The 20239-nt window shown below is 46.8% G+C and overlaps 1 non-coding gene across 1 annotated transcript; it reads left to right on the forward strand.

Annotated features, from left to right (window-relative positions):
* The first annotated feature begins 1299 nt into the window (after positions 1–1299).
* On the forward strand, positions 1300–1372 carry trnak-cuu (transfer RNA lysine (anticodon CUU)). Its single transcript has one exon. It is a non-coding gene; the product is annotated as a tRNA-Lys (tRNA).
* The last annotated feature ends 18867 nt before the right edge of the window (positions 1373–20239 follow it).

Consider the following 20239-nt stretch of genomic DNA (forward strand, 5'->3'; position numbering starts at 1 on the left):
TTCCCCTCTAAACTTTCTCCCAATTACTTTAAATTTATGCCTCCTTGTTGTTGACCCCTCTGCTAAGGGAAATTGTCCCTTTCTATCCACTATATCTCGGTCCCTCATAATTTTATACACCTCAATGAGGTCTCCCCTCAGGCTCTGTTCCATGGAAACCAAATCCAGCCTATCTAATCTGTCCTCATGGCTAAGATTCTCCACTCCCGGCAACATCCTCGTAAATCTCCTCTGTACCCTCTTCAGTGCAATCATGTCCTTCCTGTAATAAGGCGACCAGAACTGCACGCAGTACTCCAGCTGTGACCTAACCTGCCCCACCGACCACATCTCTTGTATTCTATGCCTCGGCTAATAAAGGCAAGCATTCCATATTCATTCTCAACCACCTTAGCTATCTGGCCTGCTACTTTCAGTGATCTGTGGACATACACTCCCTGGATTCTGGGGAGGACCCAGCAGATTGGAAAACTGCAAATGTAATGCCCCTATTTAAAAAAGGAGGCAGACAAAAAGCAGGAAACTATAGACCAGTTAGCCTAACATCTGTGGTTGGGAAAATGTTGGAATCCATTATTAAAGAAGCAGTAGCAGGACATAAAAACATCGAAACATAGAAAATAGGTGCAGTAGTAGGCCATTCGGCCCTTCGAGCCGCACCACCATTCAATAAGATCATGGCTGATCATTCACCTCAGTACCCCTTTCCTGCTTTATCTCCATACCCCTTGATCCCTTCAGCCATAAGGGCCACCTCTTGAATATATCTAACGAACTGGCATCAACAACTCTCTGCGGCAGAGAATTCCACAGATAAACAACTCTCTGAATGAAGAAGTTTCTCCTCATCTCAGTCCTAAATGGCTTACCCCTTATCCCTTAGACTCTGACCCCTGGTTCTGGAGTTCCCCAACATCGGGACCTGTCCAGTCTCGTCAGAATTTTATATGTTTCTATGAGATCCCCTCTCATTCTTCTAAACTCCAGTGATCTCTCGATCCCTTGATTCCCCGAGACTCCAAAAATCTATCTAACGCAGCCTTGAATATATTCAGAGAATCAGCATCCACACGCCTGTGGGGCAGAGAATTCCAAAGATTCATAACTCTCTGAGTGAAGAAATTCCTCCTCATCTCTGTCTTAAATGGCTGACCCCTTAACCTGAGACTGTGCCCCCTGGTTCTCGACACTCCAGCCTGGGGGAAACAACCTCTCAGCATCTACCCTGTCAATCCCCTTCAGAATATTGTGTGTTTCAATGAGATCAGATCTCTTTCTTCTAAAATCAGCTGTTGAGAAGCCCGGCTAGCTCAGTTGGTAGAGCATGAGACTCTTAATCTCAGGGTTGTGGGTTCAAGCCCCACGTTGGGAGATTACTTTTCCTTAAATTTTTATGTGGCTTTCACGGAAAAACATAATTAATGAACCCATGATCTTCTTTTGCACGATGAAAAAAATGCGAACTGAGAGTTGATAATTTCATCAAATAATGAAAGCAGCGCCTTAGACCGCTCGGCCATCCTGACTGTTAGATGCTCCAGTTACAAGTTATTACTCTGGAAAGTTTCAGACCGGGCGCTTGTTCAGGGCTGTTGGAAGGCCCAGTGACCGGGATATCCTCTCCCCCGGGGTTTTCCTGAGCCTGTGCTCCGTGTACGGGGAGCTTTGGCTCGGGTCCGAGGCAGCTTGCATCCCAGGGATGGACAATAACCCTCTGAGCTCTGGAACTGGGGAAGAGCGAATAATTAATGATTTGTTTGCGGGTTTAGATCTGCTGGTATAAACCGATCGTGTTGTTTCACAGAATGAATGAAATGCTAACAGGGACAGTTGAAATTTCAATAACTGAACTTTAATAATTCATGAAACTTTAATCCTTGATGAAGTTAGATCCGCAATCTGATTTTTTACACAATCTGTATTTGAGGAGTGATTTTAAATGTTCATTGTTCATGCAACAATGTATCCAAAACAGCTTTTATTCAATTTTATTGCACACAAATTTTTGTTTGAGAAATAATGTCTCTGCCCAGGCTTGAACCGGGAACTTTTCACGTGTGAGGGAAATGTGATAACCTCAACATGACAGAAATTGCTGCTTAGCTCAGTGCCCAGAGAGAAGTGTTCAGCAACAAGCTGAAATGCTCAATCCCTCTCTCTGCAAAAAGTTCCTTTCACAAACATTTCTCTGACCAGAACTGCACCAAACAACAATGTCCTCCTTTCAAAGTCATTAAACTCCCCAATTCCCACGTCTGCAATTTTAAGGACAAGGACTGAAAGCACTTTGTGATCAGAAAATTTCCGGAAACCCCTGTGGTTAATGACAGGGCTTTTGATGGTTGATTTCTGTACACACCTTGTGTTATGTATTTAACCCTTGGCCACCTGTAACACACCACCACCAGAGGGCCTACCTGTTGGAGTCCCAAGGGATCCCAGCATCCCTTGGGAGCATGGTATATAAGCAGGCCACCCAGGAGGTACCTGCATTCTGGAGTCTTATTAAAGGAGCTAAGGTCACATTTACTCATTGTTCACAATACTAAGTTTCATCCTTTATTATGAGCGTATCAATTGCCGACGAGACAATGAGCAACCACGCAAAAATGCAAGGAACAGTTGGTATCCTGGAGAAATTATCAGAAGTGGACGATTGCGAAGCCTTCGTGGAGAGACTCGACCAATACTTCGTGGCCAGTGAGCTGGAAGGGGACGAGAACAATGCCAAATGAAGGGCGATCCTCCTTACCGTCTGTGGGGCAATAACCTATGGCCTCATGAAGAATCTTCTAGCTCTGGTGAAACCAACAACTAAATCCTATGAAGAATTGTGTACGCTGGTCCGGGAGTACCTCAATCATAAAGAAAGCGTTCTAATGGCGAGGTATCGGTTCTACACGTGCCAACAGTCGGAGGGCCAGGAAGTGGCAAACAATGTCGTCGAATTAAGGCGCCTCGCAGGACATTGCAAATTTGAGGGATTCCGAGAACAAATGCTGAGAGACTTTTTTGTGCTTGGCATTGGCCTTGAGGTAATCCTTCGCAAACTGTTGACTGTTGAAACTCAGAATGTGAGCAAAGTTATAACGATAGCCCAGGCAATTTCCTCTTAACCCAAAAACATAATTTATTTCGAATGGACTGGATGGAGGAACATGATTCATGTACATTTTTTTAAATCATTTTACATGAACTGAATGTTCATAAAAGTATTGGAGGGGGAACTCACTGGACAACAGCACAGCTGGCGATGTTTGCAGAATATATTCGTGCAGCAAAAACGCACAATGACAACCTGGAACTGTGCGGCACCGAATCCTCGGGGAAAAAATATTGAAAGGTTTCGTCCATGGGTGGGCTCGAACCACCAACATTTGGGTTAATAGCCAAAAGTAAAAAACCCATTGCCTCACAGAGACTAACTGAGATGTTTATTGCAAGACATCCCAAACCAGGGTGTCAGTCAGTTAAAGCTTCAGATTGCTCCGACCGGGATGGAACTTGTCCACTCTCAGTTGTACTTTTCCCAAATAAATGGAGGGACATCCATTGTGGATGTGTGGAAGCAGTCTGGTCCTGCACACTGCAGACACTTCCATGTCACTCCAACCAGCTCTCCCACAACCGGTGTGATCTACCTTCCAGCCTTCCGGTGCCTTGTCTGTGAAGAAGTATTCTGATTGTCCCTAAGCCGGTATTTGGTTTTAATTCCTTTTCAGCTCCTGATTGCGGATATTCCTGTGATTAAACCCGAACAAAGTGCTTACAGAGACAGTTGGATTCACCATTTCTTTGCTTGGTGAAATTTCAAAGATTGAAAGTGACGCACATCAACCCCAAACCTCGTCACCTGCTCACTAACCGCTACACGCTGCTCCCGTGAGATGGAAGCCCAGTTGCTGTTTCAAGCTTGAATGCAGGTACAAGCAGAACTCATTCAAAGAAAGTCCAAGTCCCTGAGGCACCTGATTATTTGCACCAAACTCCTTCGCAAAGAGTTGAGGTTCGTGTGGGGTGATTTGGGCACATCTTTCCCCACACTACAACACTTCAAACATAACTCAGCGTCAGTAAAGCGCTTTTGGGCGTCATGATTTCCTGAGTGCAGAAATGCAAGTCCTTCTTTGCAAAATTTCAATGTAATTTCAAAATTCACGGCAAAATAATGGGCTCGTCCAGGATTCGGACCCGGGACTTCTCGCTAACTTGAATTAACAAGCCCTCAGGAAGAATCGAACCCCTAGACCCATGAGCCGACTGTTTGACAAATGTGGAGATGAGGTGCAACCATTATAAAAGCATTTTTTTGCTTGTGGCTATTCTTGATTAGAGGAGCACATGAGTCCGAATCAATGACTTTGCTTTTTCGACCTGTCTTCTGAAGTGCCGCACGGTCCCACTCCAACAGTCAATGAGCTGTTGGGACGTTAGTGTATCCAGGCTGTGGGTGGCCACCCCGAGCGCAGCAGAGGAGTTTCTGCATTAGTTCTGGGTGGGGACCGTATGAACAAAGGGATCTTGGAGATCCCTGAAAGTTGCAGGCCAGGTGGATAAGGTGGTTAAGAAGGCATATGGAATGCTTGCCTTTGTTGGCCGAGGCACAGAATATAAGAACAGGGAGATTATGCCTTAATTGTATAATACTCTGGTTAGGCCACAGCTGGAGTAATGCCTGCAGTTCTGGTCGTCATATTATAGGAAGGACCTGATTGCACTAGAGAGGGTGCAGAGGCGATTTACAAGTTTCTGCACTTGTTTACCTGAATATTCAGGTACATTCAGGAGATGCAAACTGTAATCGAAGGAAGAAAGCTCTGTTTGAATCATACTATGGGAACTCTAAAGGCGATTCAAACACGAAACCCATTCCTAACCCCACCACAACATAAACACAGATATACACACATTATCACACACAGATTCACACGCACACTGACCCAGGTACGCCAACACGCACACACACACTTGTACACACGTATATACACACATTTACACATACAAAGATACACGCACAACACATACACTCACATATATGCACATACATATATATACATGCACAGGGACACAAACACAGATACACACAGTGACAGTGACACAGAGAAACACACTCAGACACACACACAAACACACACACACACACACACACACACTCACATACATACATTCACACACACACACTTCCTTTTGACACATTTAGCAGTAGACATGTAAAGGATATAATAATATTTTTATCAATCCTTTTATTATCGGATGTGTCTTTGCAATTGACTCTTCAATTCATCTTAATTCACCTCCTCTTCCCCAAATCAGCACTCTCGTGTCATCTCACATTGAATACAGACAGTTTAATTCTTGCCTGCGAGCCGCAAAGATGAGGGCAGATTCATTCAGGCTTCTGCCTTCCTCACGAAGTTTAACAACGAATTACTTTCAATTCACATCTAAGTAATAGCAACAAAGGAAACATAATTGAACATTGTGGCAAGCCCTCACCAAGTGGGTGCACATTGAGGGCGGCGATTTCACTGCTACACTATCTGAACAGTTCAGGGAACTGATTCCAGTGAAGCACTTTGTGGACAGGAGACAAGAAGCAGCCTCCGCGCCTCAGAAATCTTACCCTCTGAAAGGAAATTACAAATGTACCTTGTTTCCCTTTAAATCTACGCCCCACTGGTTGTTGACGCCCTTGTTAAGGGAAATAGGTTTGTTCTATCCACACTATGTAGGCCCCTCATAATTGTACACACCTCAATTAAATCTCCTCGCAGCCGACTCTGTTCCAAAGCAAACAACCCCAGCCCCTCCAATCGTTCCTCAAAGCTAATGGCCTAGAAATCCCGGTCGTGGTCGTCCCGCGGGAAAACCACTGACAAAGGGAAAAACGATGCGCACTGACCTGTTCCTGCTGCGCCCGCTCGAGATCCCGGTCCTGAGGCCTTCACTCGCTGCGTGTCGCAGCACGTGCATGTTGGCACGTCCGTAAGCTGGAGCTGGAGTCACATGGCTCTGGGCAGCCAATCAAGGTACAGTATTTTCTCATTCATAATAATGGGAATGCCGTAAGTAGGAGACCCCATTATTATCCCTGAGAAACAGCCTCCAAGTGAACGGCAGATATCAGAGTGTTATATCCGATATATATATATATAAATATAACCAATCTTTCACATGATCTCCCCTCCTGCAGTCCCTGCCTTCTGTCCCTCCATTCCCAGAGCGGAGGGAGTCTCAGCCCATGGCTGGCCCCTTGAACCGCCATTAAATTATACAGCAGGCCAGGAAGTTAACAAGGAACGCCGCTCAGAATTGCTATATTTCACAGCAAGGAACGAAATCACTCACTGTGTTATTTTAACTTTCCCCCAGTCCCAGCCTCTGATGCTGTATCCGAATACAACCTATTCCTGGCTCATCCTGTCTGAGGATCGCAACAGTATTAGAGAGAGAGTCGGGATAAATGGTTCATTCTCGTTTTGGCAATCAGTGTCATATGGATCTCATGGTCAATCTCATCAAACCAGTCCTGTGTTTTCTGATTGAGTGACCAAGTGTCTCTGCGCAGGCACTGGTTATGGAGGCCTGGAGGGCAGACCAAGCGCTGCGGGCATTCTGCATCTCGGGGTCATCAAGGCACGGCAGGATAGCTGTGAGGCGCTGACTGTACAGGGCTCCCTTAGCTGGGTCTTGAAGTGCCCCGGCATTGACTTTTCTGCAGCACTGTTTCTGCTGCCCGCTCCGTTTTGGGGCTATGTTAATGTTGATGATGGATCGGATTAGGTGGTGGTCGTCCAGCAGTCGTCAGCTCCTGTTATGGCGCGTGTGATGCGCACATCCTTTTGATCCCTGGCTCGGACAATGACATAGTCGAGCAGGTGCCCGTGGTTGGAGCGACAGTGTTGCCACGATGCCTTGTATTTGTCCCTCAGGTGGAACAAGGTGTTGGTGACGACAAGTTCATGTTCTAGATATTTTGTCAGGAGTAGGGTACCACTGGAGTTGGCTTTCCTGACCCCATCTCTGCCAATCACACCACCCCAGAGGTCTGTGTCCTTGCCAACCCTGGCGTTGAAGTCGGCGAGGAGGATCAGTTTGTCGTCGTGGGGACGCAGGTCAGGGATTTTTCAAGGTCGGAGTAAAAACCATATTTGGCCTCATCTGTTGCGTCAAGTGTTGGCGCTTAAGCACTGATGGCTCTGGCACACTGGTTCCCGGATAGGGTGAGTCGAAGTGACATGAGGCATTCATTAGTCCTGCAGGGGGAGTCTTTGAGGCGGTCGACCAGCTCGTTTTTGATGGTGAAGCCGACTCCATGGAGGCCGCGTTCTTCCTCTGGTTTCCCTTTCCAGAAGAAGGTGTAACCTCCACCTTGTTCCTTGAGTTGGCCTTCCCTGCCCGCCGGGTCTCTCTTAGGGCTGCGATGTCGATATCAAAGCATCTAAGTTCCCGGGCAATTATGGTGGTGCGGCATTCCGGTCTGTCGCTGTTGGGGTTGTCCATGAGGGTCCTGACATTCCAGGTCTAGAACTTCATGTTAGAGGAGTGGAAGATGCCTGTGCGTGAGTTCTTTTAACGTGGGGTGATCGTTGAACACCGGCTATGACACGGGCTTAGCTAAGCGAGGTCTTGGTCCAGTGGCAAGGGGGTCCAGGACGCCTGCAGACCAGGCACTGCTATATGGGCCGAATTGCCTCTGATGAGGTGTTGGCCGCAGGCTCGGCACCGAGCAGCACCATTGATGGGAGGTGGTCCAAGGCTTGGTTAGGGGTAGGCATTGGTGGGGGGCCAGCGGTGCACTGGGGTTCAGAATGGGGGGGTAGGGGGGTCACAGCCATTGTACTCACCATGTGATGGAGGAGGAGAGAAGACCAGGCCATCAGTGGGGAAGGAGAGGTCCAGGGGGAGGAGGTGGAGGCCCGATAGCCAGGTCCAGCCTCCCAGTCGCCGCAGGAGGTCCAACCGTGAGGTCTAGATCATGTCGAATCGTCCAGTCGCCGCAGGAGGTCCATCCGGGAGGCCCAAGTCGCACCAAGTCGCCGCAGGAGGTCCAGGCAGGAGGCCCAAGCCGCATAGAGTCACCGCAGGAGGTCCATCCGGGAGGCCCAAGCCACATAGAGTCACCGCAGGAGGTCCAGGCAGGGAGCCCAAGTCACACCGAGTCGCCGCAGGAGGTCCATCCGGGAGGCCCAAGCCGCATAGAGTCGCCGCAGGAGGTCCAGCGGGAGTCGCCGATGTGCAGTGTGGCGGAAGGCTTGAGATAGGCCCGAACTTTGGGATTTGCGGGGTTGGGGTTAGGGTGGGGATTAAGCCTTTAAGACCCCCTATTGGGGTCTATGAGGACCAGGGCTGAGGCTTGGGGAAGTTTAGACAGTGGGAGGGGGGAGGTTGAGGGCCGAGGAGCTGTTCAGCAGGGGAGCTCCCTTGGATCTTACACATCCACCTGGATCCCTGGCAGATAGGAGCCTCAGTTTAGCATCTCAGCCAAACGATGACTCTCCTGTTGAAGAAAGAGATGTGATGTTATAGACACATATAAGATATGTCTATGTTCAAAACAAGGTGGATGTTTAGAGGATATTTCCACTAACAGGGGAAACTAAAACTAGGGGACATAGTCTCTAAATAAGGGGCCGCCCATTTAAAACTGAGATGAGGAGGAATTTCTTCTCTCAGAGGGTTGTAAATCTGTGGAATTCTCTGTCCCAGAGAGCTGTGGAAGCTGGGACATTGAATATATTTAAGACGGAGATAGACAGATATTTCAGCGATAAGAGAGAAAAGGGTTATGTGGAGCGGATAGGGAAGTGGAGCTGAGTCCATGATCAGATCAGCCATGTTCTTATTGAATGATGGAACAGGCTCGAGGGGCCGAATGGCCCACTCATGCTCCTACTTCTTATGTTCTTATGTTATTATAGATCTCCAAGCGGTCCCGCTGGGCAACATTTCGATGTTGGTTAAATGACTGGCTGAGAAACTTCAAACAGTCAGGGTAACCACAACTGCCTTAACCTGTTCAGAGTTACTGCAGGTAGTTTGAGGAGGTCTCAAGCCCATAAGCTTTCTGTCTCAATGTTGGGGAGTGAAGAGTTGTGAAGTAGCTGCAAACATCTTTAGAGCTCTAAGTCACGGTGATTCTTACCTGTACACGGTTCTGGTCGGCAACACATCGCTGTCACCAAATTGCCTGGCCAAGTAACTGAATGTGTGAACGGTGGCGATAATGCTTCCTGAAGGAGGGGATAACAAACCTCAGAAAAATGGTTAATTTTGCATATTGAAATTGTGATGGGGTCCAGACAAATGCCCTACGGTAGACTCGCTGCTATAAGACTGACCAAACCAGACTCTGCCAAGCAAGATCGTTGCTCGGCGAGAATGAAGAAGATTTGAACGCAATCAAAATTGGTGAATCAACTCTGGTTACCCTGATAGGAAGTCACTGCCATTCCAATGGATCAGGGGTCACAAGAAGATTCTCCAAGTTGAGGATGTCAAACAGAACACTGATGAGGAGCACCTCTCTAAAGAGTCAAAGAGACTGCGCTGTCCAAAGTCTGTCCCAGTGTTCACTACCATAGACCCAGGATGTAGGTTTGGGACCAGGTCGGGTTCCCCAGAGGGGTGTGAGGGTAAATAGATTTTATTGTTGTACCTTGTTGGTTATTGTTTGTTATCACAGATGTATTGTTTGTTATAATAACACGTAACTGTTATAATAAAGCTTCGTATGCATGAGATGATGACTAACGTGTGATTAACCTTAACCTCGCTTTTGCTTCGACCTTGGTGGTAACTTCTATGCTTGGTGAGACCTGTGCTGCTCATGAAAATCTACCCGGTCCTCCCTAACCCCCGAGTACCCACAACCCTCCTGGGCCTGTGATGATTCGCTGGACTTTGCACCGTGGCCGAGCCATGTAACGAGTCAAAAAATGTCCTCTGTTAATGGGAATGGTCCTAGCGTGTACCCAAATTGTCACTAATAAATCCATGAGGGAATTCAGGAGAAAAGTGCCTTGACCCAGAGAGTGCTGAGAATGTGGAACTCCCAATGACAAGCAGTAGTTGAGTCGAATAGCACAGGTATGTTTAAGGGAAGCTGGATAAACACATGAGGCCAGAAGCAGTAGAATGATATGTTGATGGAGTTAGGTGAAGCAGTGGGAAGAAAGCTCGGAGAGAGTGTGGTCCTGTTGGGCCTGTTTCTGAGCCAAGTAATAATGTGTACAATGTAAGTTTAAAGGGCCAAGGCGGTTAGATTGAGTTTAATACAGATCAGCCATGATGTCATTGAATGGTGGAACAGACGTGATGGGCGAACTGGACTACACCTGTTCCCAGGTTGCAGTGTGTGTGTGATGCTGAGTCGCACCAATGCTGACCGAGCTGACCGGGTCCTGAATGAATTAGCTGACAAAATGGCCTGTGGCATGTGGTGAGAGAACCAACTCAAACGGAAAACCTACTTGACTTTGTTCTCACCAATCTAGCTGTTGCAGATGCATCTGTCCCTGACACCATTGCGAGCTGTGATCACCATATAGTTCTTGTGGAGACAAAGGACCATCTTCACACAGAGAACAACCTCCATCATGTTGTGTGGCACTACCACCGGGCTAAATGGGATAGATTCAGAACAGATCCAGCAGCTCAAAACTGGGCATCCATGAGGCGGCTGTGGGCCATCAGCAGCAGAATTGTATTCCACCACAATCTGTAACCTCATGGCCCGGCATATCCCTCACTCTACCATTACCATCCAGCCAGGGGCCAACCCTGGTTCAATGAGGAGTGTAGAGGAGCATGCCAGAAACAGCACCAAGTGTACCTAAAGATAAGGTGCCAACCTGGGGAAGCTGCAACACAGGACTACATGCATGCTAAACAGCGGAAGCAGCATGCGATAGACAGAGCTATGCGATCCCACAATCAACGGATCAGATTCATGCTCTGCAATCCTGCCACATCCATTGTGAATGGTGGTGGACCATTAAGCCACTAACGGAAGGAGGAGGCTCCATGAATATTCCCACCCTCAATGATAGCGGACCCCAGCACGCAAGTGCAAAAGACAAGGCTGGAGCGTTTGCAACCATCTTCAGCCAGAAGTGCCGAGTGGATGATGCACATTGACCTGCTCCTGAGGTCCCCACCATCACAGCTACAACACTGGCATCTGTCCGACAATGTGGAAAACTACCCAGGTATGTCCTGTACACAAAAAGCAGGACAAGTCCACTCCGGCCAATTACCGCCCCATCAGTCTCCTCTCAATCATCAGCAAAGTACGAATAAAAACAGAAAATGCCGGAAATCTCAGCAGGTCAGGCAGCAGATGGGGAGAGGAAGCAGAGTTGATGTTTCCGGTCAAAAACTGGAGAGTGTTTGAAAAGATCAGATTCTTAACAAGCATCGAAAGGGAGAGGGGCAGAAAGAAGAAAAGGGAAGGTCTGTGATAGGGTGGAAGACAGGAGAGATTAGAGAGACAAAAGGAACGATGGCCCAAATTCAAATGATAATACCATGAGTTAGAAAACCATTAGTCGAGTTAGGGTGTGAATGGTGGGATTATGTACGAATGCCATTAGAGTCACGGAGAAAAAAAATGAAGAAAGAACCAGATTATGAGGGGGGCTCGGGGCGGGAATGGGAGCCAAAGATTGGCAGCGGTTACGCTCTGAAATTTTTGGACTTGATGCTGAGTCCAGAAGGTTGTAAAATGTTTAAACGAAAGATGAGGTTCTGTTCCTAGAGCTTGCATTGAGCTTCATTGGAACAGTGTAGGAGACATTGAATACTACATTGAAAGAAGTACAAGGAAATCGCTGTTTCACCTGGAAGGAGTATTTGGGGCCCTGGATAAAGGGAAGGCAGGAGGTAGAACGACAGGTGTTGCATCTCCTATACTTACACGGGAAGATGCCGTGGGAAGGGGACGGGATGCTGGAGATTACTGCAGAATGACCAGGGTATCACGGAGGGAGTGGTCCCTTTGGAATGCTGAGAGGGGAGGGGAGATGTGATTGGTGGTGGGATTATGCTGGAGGTCGCAGAAATGGCGGAGGATGATCCTTTGAATGTGGAGGCTGGTGGGTTGAAAGATGAGGACAAGGGGAACGCTGTCATGCTTCTGAGATGGAGGGGAAGGGGTGAGAGTAGAGGTGCGGGAAATACAACAGACACGGTCGAGGGCCATGTTAACCATGCTGGAGGGGAAACCTCTGATGAAGAAAAAGGAAGACATGTCAGAGGCAATAATATAGAAACATCGAAAATAGGTGCAGGAGTAGGCCATTTGGCCCTTCGAGCCTGCACCACCATTCAATATGATCATGGCTGATCATGCAACTTCAGTAGCCCACTCCTGACTTCTCTCCATACCCCCTGATCCCTTTAGCCGGAAGGGACACATCTAACTCCCTTTTGAATATATCCAATGAACTGGACTCAACAACTTTCTGTGGTACAGATTTCCACAGGTTCACAATTCTCTGGGTGAAGAAGTTTCTCCACATCGCGGATCTAGATGGCTTACACCTTATCCTTCGACTGTGACCCCTGGTTCTGGACTTCCCCAACATCGGGAACATTCTTCCTGCATCTAACCTGTCCAATCCCATCAGAATTTTCTATGCTTTTATGGGATCCTCTCTCATTCTTCTAAATTCCAGTGAATATAAGCCTAGTCGATCCAGTATTTCTTCATATGTCAGTCCTGCCATCCCGGGAATCAGTCTGGTGAACCTTCACTGCACTCCCTCAATAGCAAGAATGTCCTTCCTCATGTGGAAGGCCGTGTCGTCAGAGCAGATGCAATGGAGACAGAGAAAGTGGGAGAAGGGAATGGAGTCCTTATGGGATGTGGGGTGGGAGGAAGTGTAGTCCAGACAGCGAGGGGGAGTCAGTGGTCTTATAGCGGATACTGGTCGAAAGCCTATCCCCAGAGATGGAGGCGGAGAAGTCAAGGAAGGGAAGGGAAGAGTCAGGAAGCCGAGCTTCCAGTCACCTGTCACTTTAATTCTCCACTCCACTCCCACTCTGACCTCTCCATCCTCGGCCACCTCCACTGTTCCAACGAAGCTCAATGCAAGCTCGAGGAACAGAACCTCATCTTTCGTTCAGGCACTTTGCTGCCTTCTGGACTCAACATCGAGTTCAACAATTTCAGAACGTAACCGCTGCCAATCTTTAGCTCCCTTCCCCCGCCGTCCCCCCAGCCCCGCGCCCCGCGCCCCGCGTCCCCGCTCCGCCCCCCGAGCCAGTTTCTTTCTTTTTCTCTCCTTGTCTCTAATGGCAGTTGGTCATTATCCCACCATTCACACCCTATCTTGGCCAATGTTTTTCTCACTCCTTGCATTACCATTTGAAGTTGGACCCATCATCCCCTTTTGTCTCTCTAATCTCTACTGCCTTCCACCCGATCACAGACCTTCCCTTTTGTTCTCTCATCCCATCCTCCTTTCAGTGCTGGCTAAGAATTTGTTCTTTTTGAACACTCTCCAGTCCTGACGAAGGGTCATCGACCCAAAACTTTAACTCTGCTTCCTCTCCACAGACGCTGCCTGACCTGCTGAGTTTCCAGCATTTTCTGATTTTATTCCAGATTCCAGCATCCGCAGTATTTTGCTTTTGTATCAGCAAAGTGATGGATGGTGTCGTCGACAGTGCTATCGAGTGACACTTACTCACCAATAACCTGCTCGCCGATGCCCAGTTTGAATTCCACCAGGACCTCTCGGCTTCAGACCTCATTACATCCTTGGTCCAAACATGGACGAATGTGCTGAACTCCAGAGGTGAGGTGAGAGTGACTGCCCATGACAACAAGGCAGCATTTGACGAGTGTTGCATCAAGGAGCCCTCGTAAAACTGAAGTTAATGGAAATCAGGGGAAAAATCTCCACTGGCTGAAGTCATACCTAACACAAAGGAAGATGGTTGTGGTGGTTGTAGGTCAATCATCCCAGTCCCCGGACATCGCTGCAGGAGTTCCTTAGGGCAATGTGCAAGGCCCAACCATCATCAGCTATTTCATCAATGACCTTTCCTCCATCATAAGGTCAGAAGTGGAGATGTTTGCTGATGACTGCACAGTGCTCAGTTCCATTCGCAACTCTTCAGATAATGAAGCAGTCCGTGCCCACATACAGCAAGACCTGGACCACATTCAGACTTGGGCTGATAAGTGGTGAGTAACATTCACGCCACACAATGGCAGGCATTTACTATCTTTATTTTTATGAATATCGCTGCAGCCACATCGTGCACACAGGCCCGGCGAGGCCTTGCAAAAGCGAAAACCAGCTTTTCCAATCTGTCAAGATTTCTCTTCATAGATCCTCTGCATCCCCGGGAGAAGGACATTTGCATTGGAGGGATTGGGCTATTTGCCCAACTCTTGCCCAGCTAATGTCCTTCAAACTTTTACGCCTGGTGAAAGCAGGCACATGGCCTACTCTTACCACTGTAAGAGTTTTAAAACTTATAAAATTTCAATTAAATGCACATTTTTATTGCAAAATCTCTGCCCATTAATGCAAGTTTATTTTTAACACTATTAAAACATTAAAAAATTACCAAAACATCTATATTTTTTCTAAAACATTCAGTTACATTTAATTTGAAATAATTAAAAATATGTGAGGTGTTTTATTTATTATGTTGTGTTTGGGTGATTTCGGGGTTTTCTCATTGAGAGTAATGGGAACTTGAACAAACAGAGATCTCATTATTATCAAGGAGAATACTACATAATGATTGGTGGTCCAGACCCACGTGACTCCAGCTTGGATTTACCTACCTCGAAGGCAGGTGGCCACGTGTAGCGCAGCGAATTGAGGCCTCCGAGCGCATTACTACATTCCTCCGGGCCAACAGGTAGATTCGGAGATTTTTTTTAGGTCGGAGGCGATCGTACGAAGGAAGCTTTTGACCTGAATTAGAGGACCAATGAATGACTTTAAGACGACTTGGATAGGCTGGTGGATATGGGCAGACACATGGCAGATGGAATTCATCATAGTATTGATGGATTGCGGATCAACAATACAAGCTAAATTTGACCACTTTATCGGGGGTGCAAGAACAGAGAGACTTGGGCTGTTTGTGCGCTCATCTTTGAAGATGGTGAGACAGGTTAAAATGCATTTGGGATTGTCGAGGAATAGAGTACAAAAGAATGAAACTTATGCTAAACATTTATAAAGCTGTGGTTCGATCCCAGCTGGAGAATTGTGTCCAATTATGAGCACTGCACTTTAGGAAGGGTGCAAAGGCTTAGGAGAGGGGACAGAAGAGATTAGACAGAATGGTGCCAGGAATGAGTCATTACAGTTACGGGATAAGGCTGGAGAAGCTGGGGTTCTAATCCTCGCTGCAAGAAGGCTACGAGGAGATTTGATAAAGGAGTTTAAAATTAAATTATGATGTGTTTACATTAGTAAATAAAGAGAAAAAGTTTCCATTGGATGAAGTGTCGATAACCAGAGGGCACGGATTTAAGGCATTTGGCAGAAGAACTAGAGGCGATATGAGTAAAACTATTTTCTGCATCACGTTTTTATGATTTGGAATGCCTGACTGGGTGCTGCCTTCCAAAAGGTAGTAGAATATATACTTGAATGAGAAACAATGCCGGGATGGGGGAAAGAATGGGGTCTGAGGCTGAGCACATTGATCTTTGGAAGAGCCAGCACAGACTTGATGGGACTCATGGCCTCCTTCCATTCTGTAATATTCTATCTCGCTATTTCCTGTGGTAAGATCCCACGAGATAGGCAAACGACAAATATTAGTGCAAGTAGAATCAGGGGACAACGATCTGAATGGATAGAAAATTCACGAAACATAATAACGCCGATAAAAGGGGATAATGGTATTTAATCAGTTTGGGGAAGCTTGAAAGCTGTGTTGTGCGAGGATCATTGCCGGGAATGTACAGTAATGATTTGAACTTAGTAACATGTAACCCAATATCAGCATTTACAGATGGTACACAGCCGGGGTTATAGGTAACACCGAGGGAGAATACACCACAATACAAGAACACATCAGGAAACATGCCGAATGGGCAGGAAAGTGGCAAATGAACTTTAAGATAGGCAGGATAAATCTACTTTTGGAAAGGCAAGGATTAATTACTGACAGTCAGCACGGATTTGTGAAGGGAAGATCGCGATTGTCTAACCTGACTGAAGTTTTTGAGGAGGTAACCAAGAGGGTCGATGAGGGTAGTACATTTGATGTAGTATATATGGACTATAGCAAGGCTTTTGATAAGGTCCCACATGGTAGGCTATTCATGAAGGTTAAAGCCCATGGGATACAGCGCAAAGAGGCAAGTTAGATCAAATTTGGCTTGGAGATAGGAAGCAAAGGGTAATAGTTGATGGATGTTTTTGTGACTGGAAGGATGTTTCCAGTGGGATTCCGTAGGGCTCAGTACTGGGTCCCTTGCTTTTTGTGGAACATATCTATGATTTAGATTCGAATATAGGGATTATGATTAAGAAGTTTTCAGACGACACTAATCTTGGCTGTGTGGTTGATAATGAAAAGGAAAGTCAAAGGCTGCAGGAGGATATCAATCTACTGGTCTGGTGGGCAGAGCAGTGGCAAATGGAATTTAATTCCGAGAAGTTTGAGGTAATGCACTTTGCGAGGGCTAATAAGGAAAGAGTATACACATTAAGCGGTAGGGATCTTGGATCACTTGTCCACAGATCACTGAAAGCAGCAGGCCAGGTGGATAAGTTGGTTTAGAAGACAAACGGAATGCCTGCCTTTATTGGCCGAGGCATAGAATACAAGAGCAGGGAGGTTATGCTTCAATTGTATAATAATCAGTTTTGACCACAGCTGGAGAACTGCGTGCAGTTCTGGTCACGTTATTAAAGGAAGGGCGTGATTGCACTAGAGAGGGTGCAGAGGAGATTTACTAAGATGCTGCCTGGAATGGGGAATCTTAGCTACGAGGACATATTGGATAGGCTGGGTTTGTTCTCATTGGAACAGATGAGCTTGAGAGGAGACCTCTTGAGGTGTACAAAATATTGAGGGGCCTGGACATAGTGGATAGCAAGGGTCTAGTTCCATTGGTGGAGGGGTCTATTATGAGGGGGTATAGTTTTAAGCTGGTTGGTGGAAGGTTCAGAGGGGATTTGAGGTGGGGAGAGGTGGGGCTTCTACATGCAGAGGATTGTGGGAATCTGGAGCTCACTATGGAAGAGTGGTGGATGCAGAAAAACTCACCACATTTAAAAGGTGCTTGGGTGTGCACTTAAAGTGCCGTAACCTGTAGGGTTACGGACCTCGAGCTGGTAATTGGGATTAGACTGGATGACCTTTTGTTGGGTGGTGCAGATATAATGGTAAATACTGCAGGAATTGAATACGGCCAGGATGATCTGCTGGACTAGTTTCGATTGCCTGGATGGGTCAGAGAGGAATTTGGTCAGAATTTCTTTTCCCCAATTGTCCTGGGTTTTTACCTGGTTTTGCCTCTCCCAGGAAAACACATTGCTCCGGTTGGGGTGGTGAGTCGAGTGTTTCACTATAAGAGGTGTTGCAGTAGTGTGGGTGGACTGGTTGGGCTGGATGCTCTTTGCCTTTCCGTCATTGTTCACAGGTTTATATGTAACCTTTAGGGCTGCTGACCGAGGGCCATGTGGCTCTTTGTCAGCCGGCGCGGACACGATGGACCGAAATGGCCTCCTTCTGCGCTGTAAATTTCTATGTTTCGATGTTTCTATAAATGTGAGGCGATGCAATTTGTCAGGAATAATAGAAACACCGCCCATTCTTTAGAAATTAAGAAAGTGAAGGTGCAGAGCAACGGGATTAAAGGCCACAATTTAACTAATCATTAAAAGCAGCATCCCAGGTTAGGAAAGCAAGTAAAATGCTCACAACGCCCTGGGATTTATTTCCGTGAGTATAGATTTAAAATTAGTGAAGCTATCTTCAAATTATATACGACCTTGCACCGCCCACACTTATAATACTCTGCATCGTTCTGATCCCCAACCTATAAAAGACAGAAAAGCACTTGTAAAAGAGCAAATAAGGATTGATCCCGAACTGAGAGATTGGAACTTTCGGCATCAATTCAACATTGTCCCTTTTCCGTTAGAAATGAGGAGGCTTAGATGTGACCTGATAGAAGTCTCAAACATTCTGAATGGATTCGACAGGGTAGATGCGGAGAGAAGATTTCCACGTGTGGGAGAATCCAATTCTAAGCACCATCAATACAAGATGGTCACTCATAAATCCAGTGGGGAAATGAGGAGAAATGTCTGTACTCAGCGAGTGATTAGACATTGGTACTCGCGACCACAGAGAGTAGGATAGATTCGTGTGGAATCTTATAACATCAGCACAGAATTCTGTGTGTTCGATGTCATTCAATGTAATAAACAGGAGAGTGATCGGAAAGAAACTTGTGATATTTGGGTCGTTGATCCCAAGAATCATCCTTCGTAGGAATGTTACCGAAATATATGAGAGATGGATGCAATTCGTTCATGCCTTACATTACAGTGAGCATTTTAAGCCATTTAATATGGCAGGGTATAAAAACGTAGACTTTTATAATTGAGTCTGTTCATCCGTGGTGTTTTGTTCTGAGGTAGAAAGTAACTGGTCTGAAACATGGTGTTCTTACACCACTACAAGTGAATGTGACATGATTTCCAGTTGTGTTCCTCATTCTTTTATCTTTGGAGAACCTTCTTCTCGGCCGGTTCCACCCGAGAGGCAAGGTTCCCACCCCACCGTTCACAATGGAAGGTACCGCACTGATGGATCTGAGGGAACTCGGCCCCACAGGTGAATTAGTGCTGGTTAGTGCAACGGAGGTAGTACTCAGCTCAAGAAGTGATTCAGTGCCAGTCAGTAAGATGGAAGAGGTAGTGGGATTGATAAGGCTCAACAGGAGAATCTGTGCTCTTCAGCATGATGGTATGTGGTGGGGTAGTGGGATCGCTAGGACTAGGCTCAGTAAGTGAATCAGGGCTCGTGAGTTAGATGGAAGGGCTAATGAGAGAGGAAGGCATAGGTGAACCAGTGCTGGTCAGTGCTAAGTGGGTGTAATAGGGTGAAATGGGCGGTAATAGGGTCTATAGTGGAATCAATTCAGCTTAGTGAGATGGATGAACGGGTAGTACTGCACTCAATAGTTGACTCAGTGCTGTTCAGTGTGATGGTGATAGTGAAATGGGTCGTACCAGATCAATAGCTGAGTCAGTGCTGGTCAGTGCGATGGTGATACTGGTGAAATGGATCGTACCAGATCAATAAGTGAGTCAGTGCTGGTCAGCGAGTGGATGATAGTGAAATGTGTCGTACCAGATCAACAGGTGAGTCAGTGCGATGGTGATACGGGTGAAATGGATCAATAGGTGAGTCAGTGCTTGCTGATATGATGGGAAGGGGGAGGAAAGGGGATGGGAGAGTACTAGGGTCGATAGATGAATTAGTGCTGGTTACTGAGATGGAGGGCAAGTGGAAGGTGCAGTACTAGGCTCACTAGTTACATCAGTGTCTGTCAGTAAGGTGGTGATTTAAGTAGAATGCGTTTTACTCGAGTCCATAGGTGAACAATGCTGACTGGCAAAATGCAGGGGTAGATGGAACGGGTATTACTTGGCTCAATAGGTGATTTGCTGCCGCTCATTCAGACAAAGACAGGGTAAAGGAAATAGCGTTTATCGAGTCACTGCTCGTCAGCATATTGAAGGTATATCTGAGTGATGTGCACTTTACCCACAAATAATTCACCCTACTCAGTGAAGGGGTCAAACTGTGGTCATATCTTTGGTTAAATTACTGATTTACCACAGGCCAAAGTAGATAAAAAACAAGCAGAGACGGAAAGGCGAAGGTAGGTCGTTCAGGATAAGGAGCAGGTAAAGCCGGGTGTAATCAGTCAGAGGATGGAGAGTGTAGCCGTTCAGGATAAGGAGCCGGTAAAGCCGGGTGTAATCAGTCAGAGGACGGAGAGTGTGGCCGTTCAGGATAAGGAGCAGGTAAAGCAGGGTGTAATCAGTCAGAGGACGGAGAGAGTGGCAGGGTTCTGAATCTGCAGCTGCAAAATATCCCCAGCTATCTGGTTTTTGCCTCTCCCAGCAGATCACATGGCTCTGGTTGGGGTGGAGTGTGGAATGTTTCAGTATAAGGGGTGTCGCAGTTGTGTGGGTCAGACTGGTTGGGCTGGGTACTGATCACCTTTCCA

Source organism: Pristiophorus japonicus, chromosome 20, assembly GCF_044704955.1.
Source record: "Pristiophorus japonicus isolate sPriJap1 chromosome 20, sPriJap1.hap1, whole genome shotgun sequence".
NCBI classification, from domain to species: Eukaryota; Metazoa; Chordata; class Chondrichthyes; family Pristiophoridae; genus Pristiophorus; species Pristiophorus japonicus.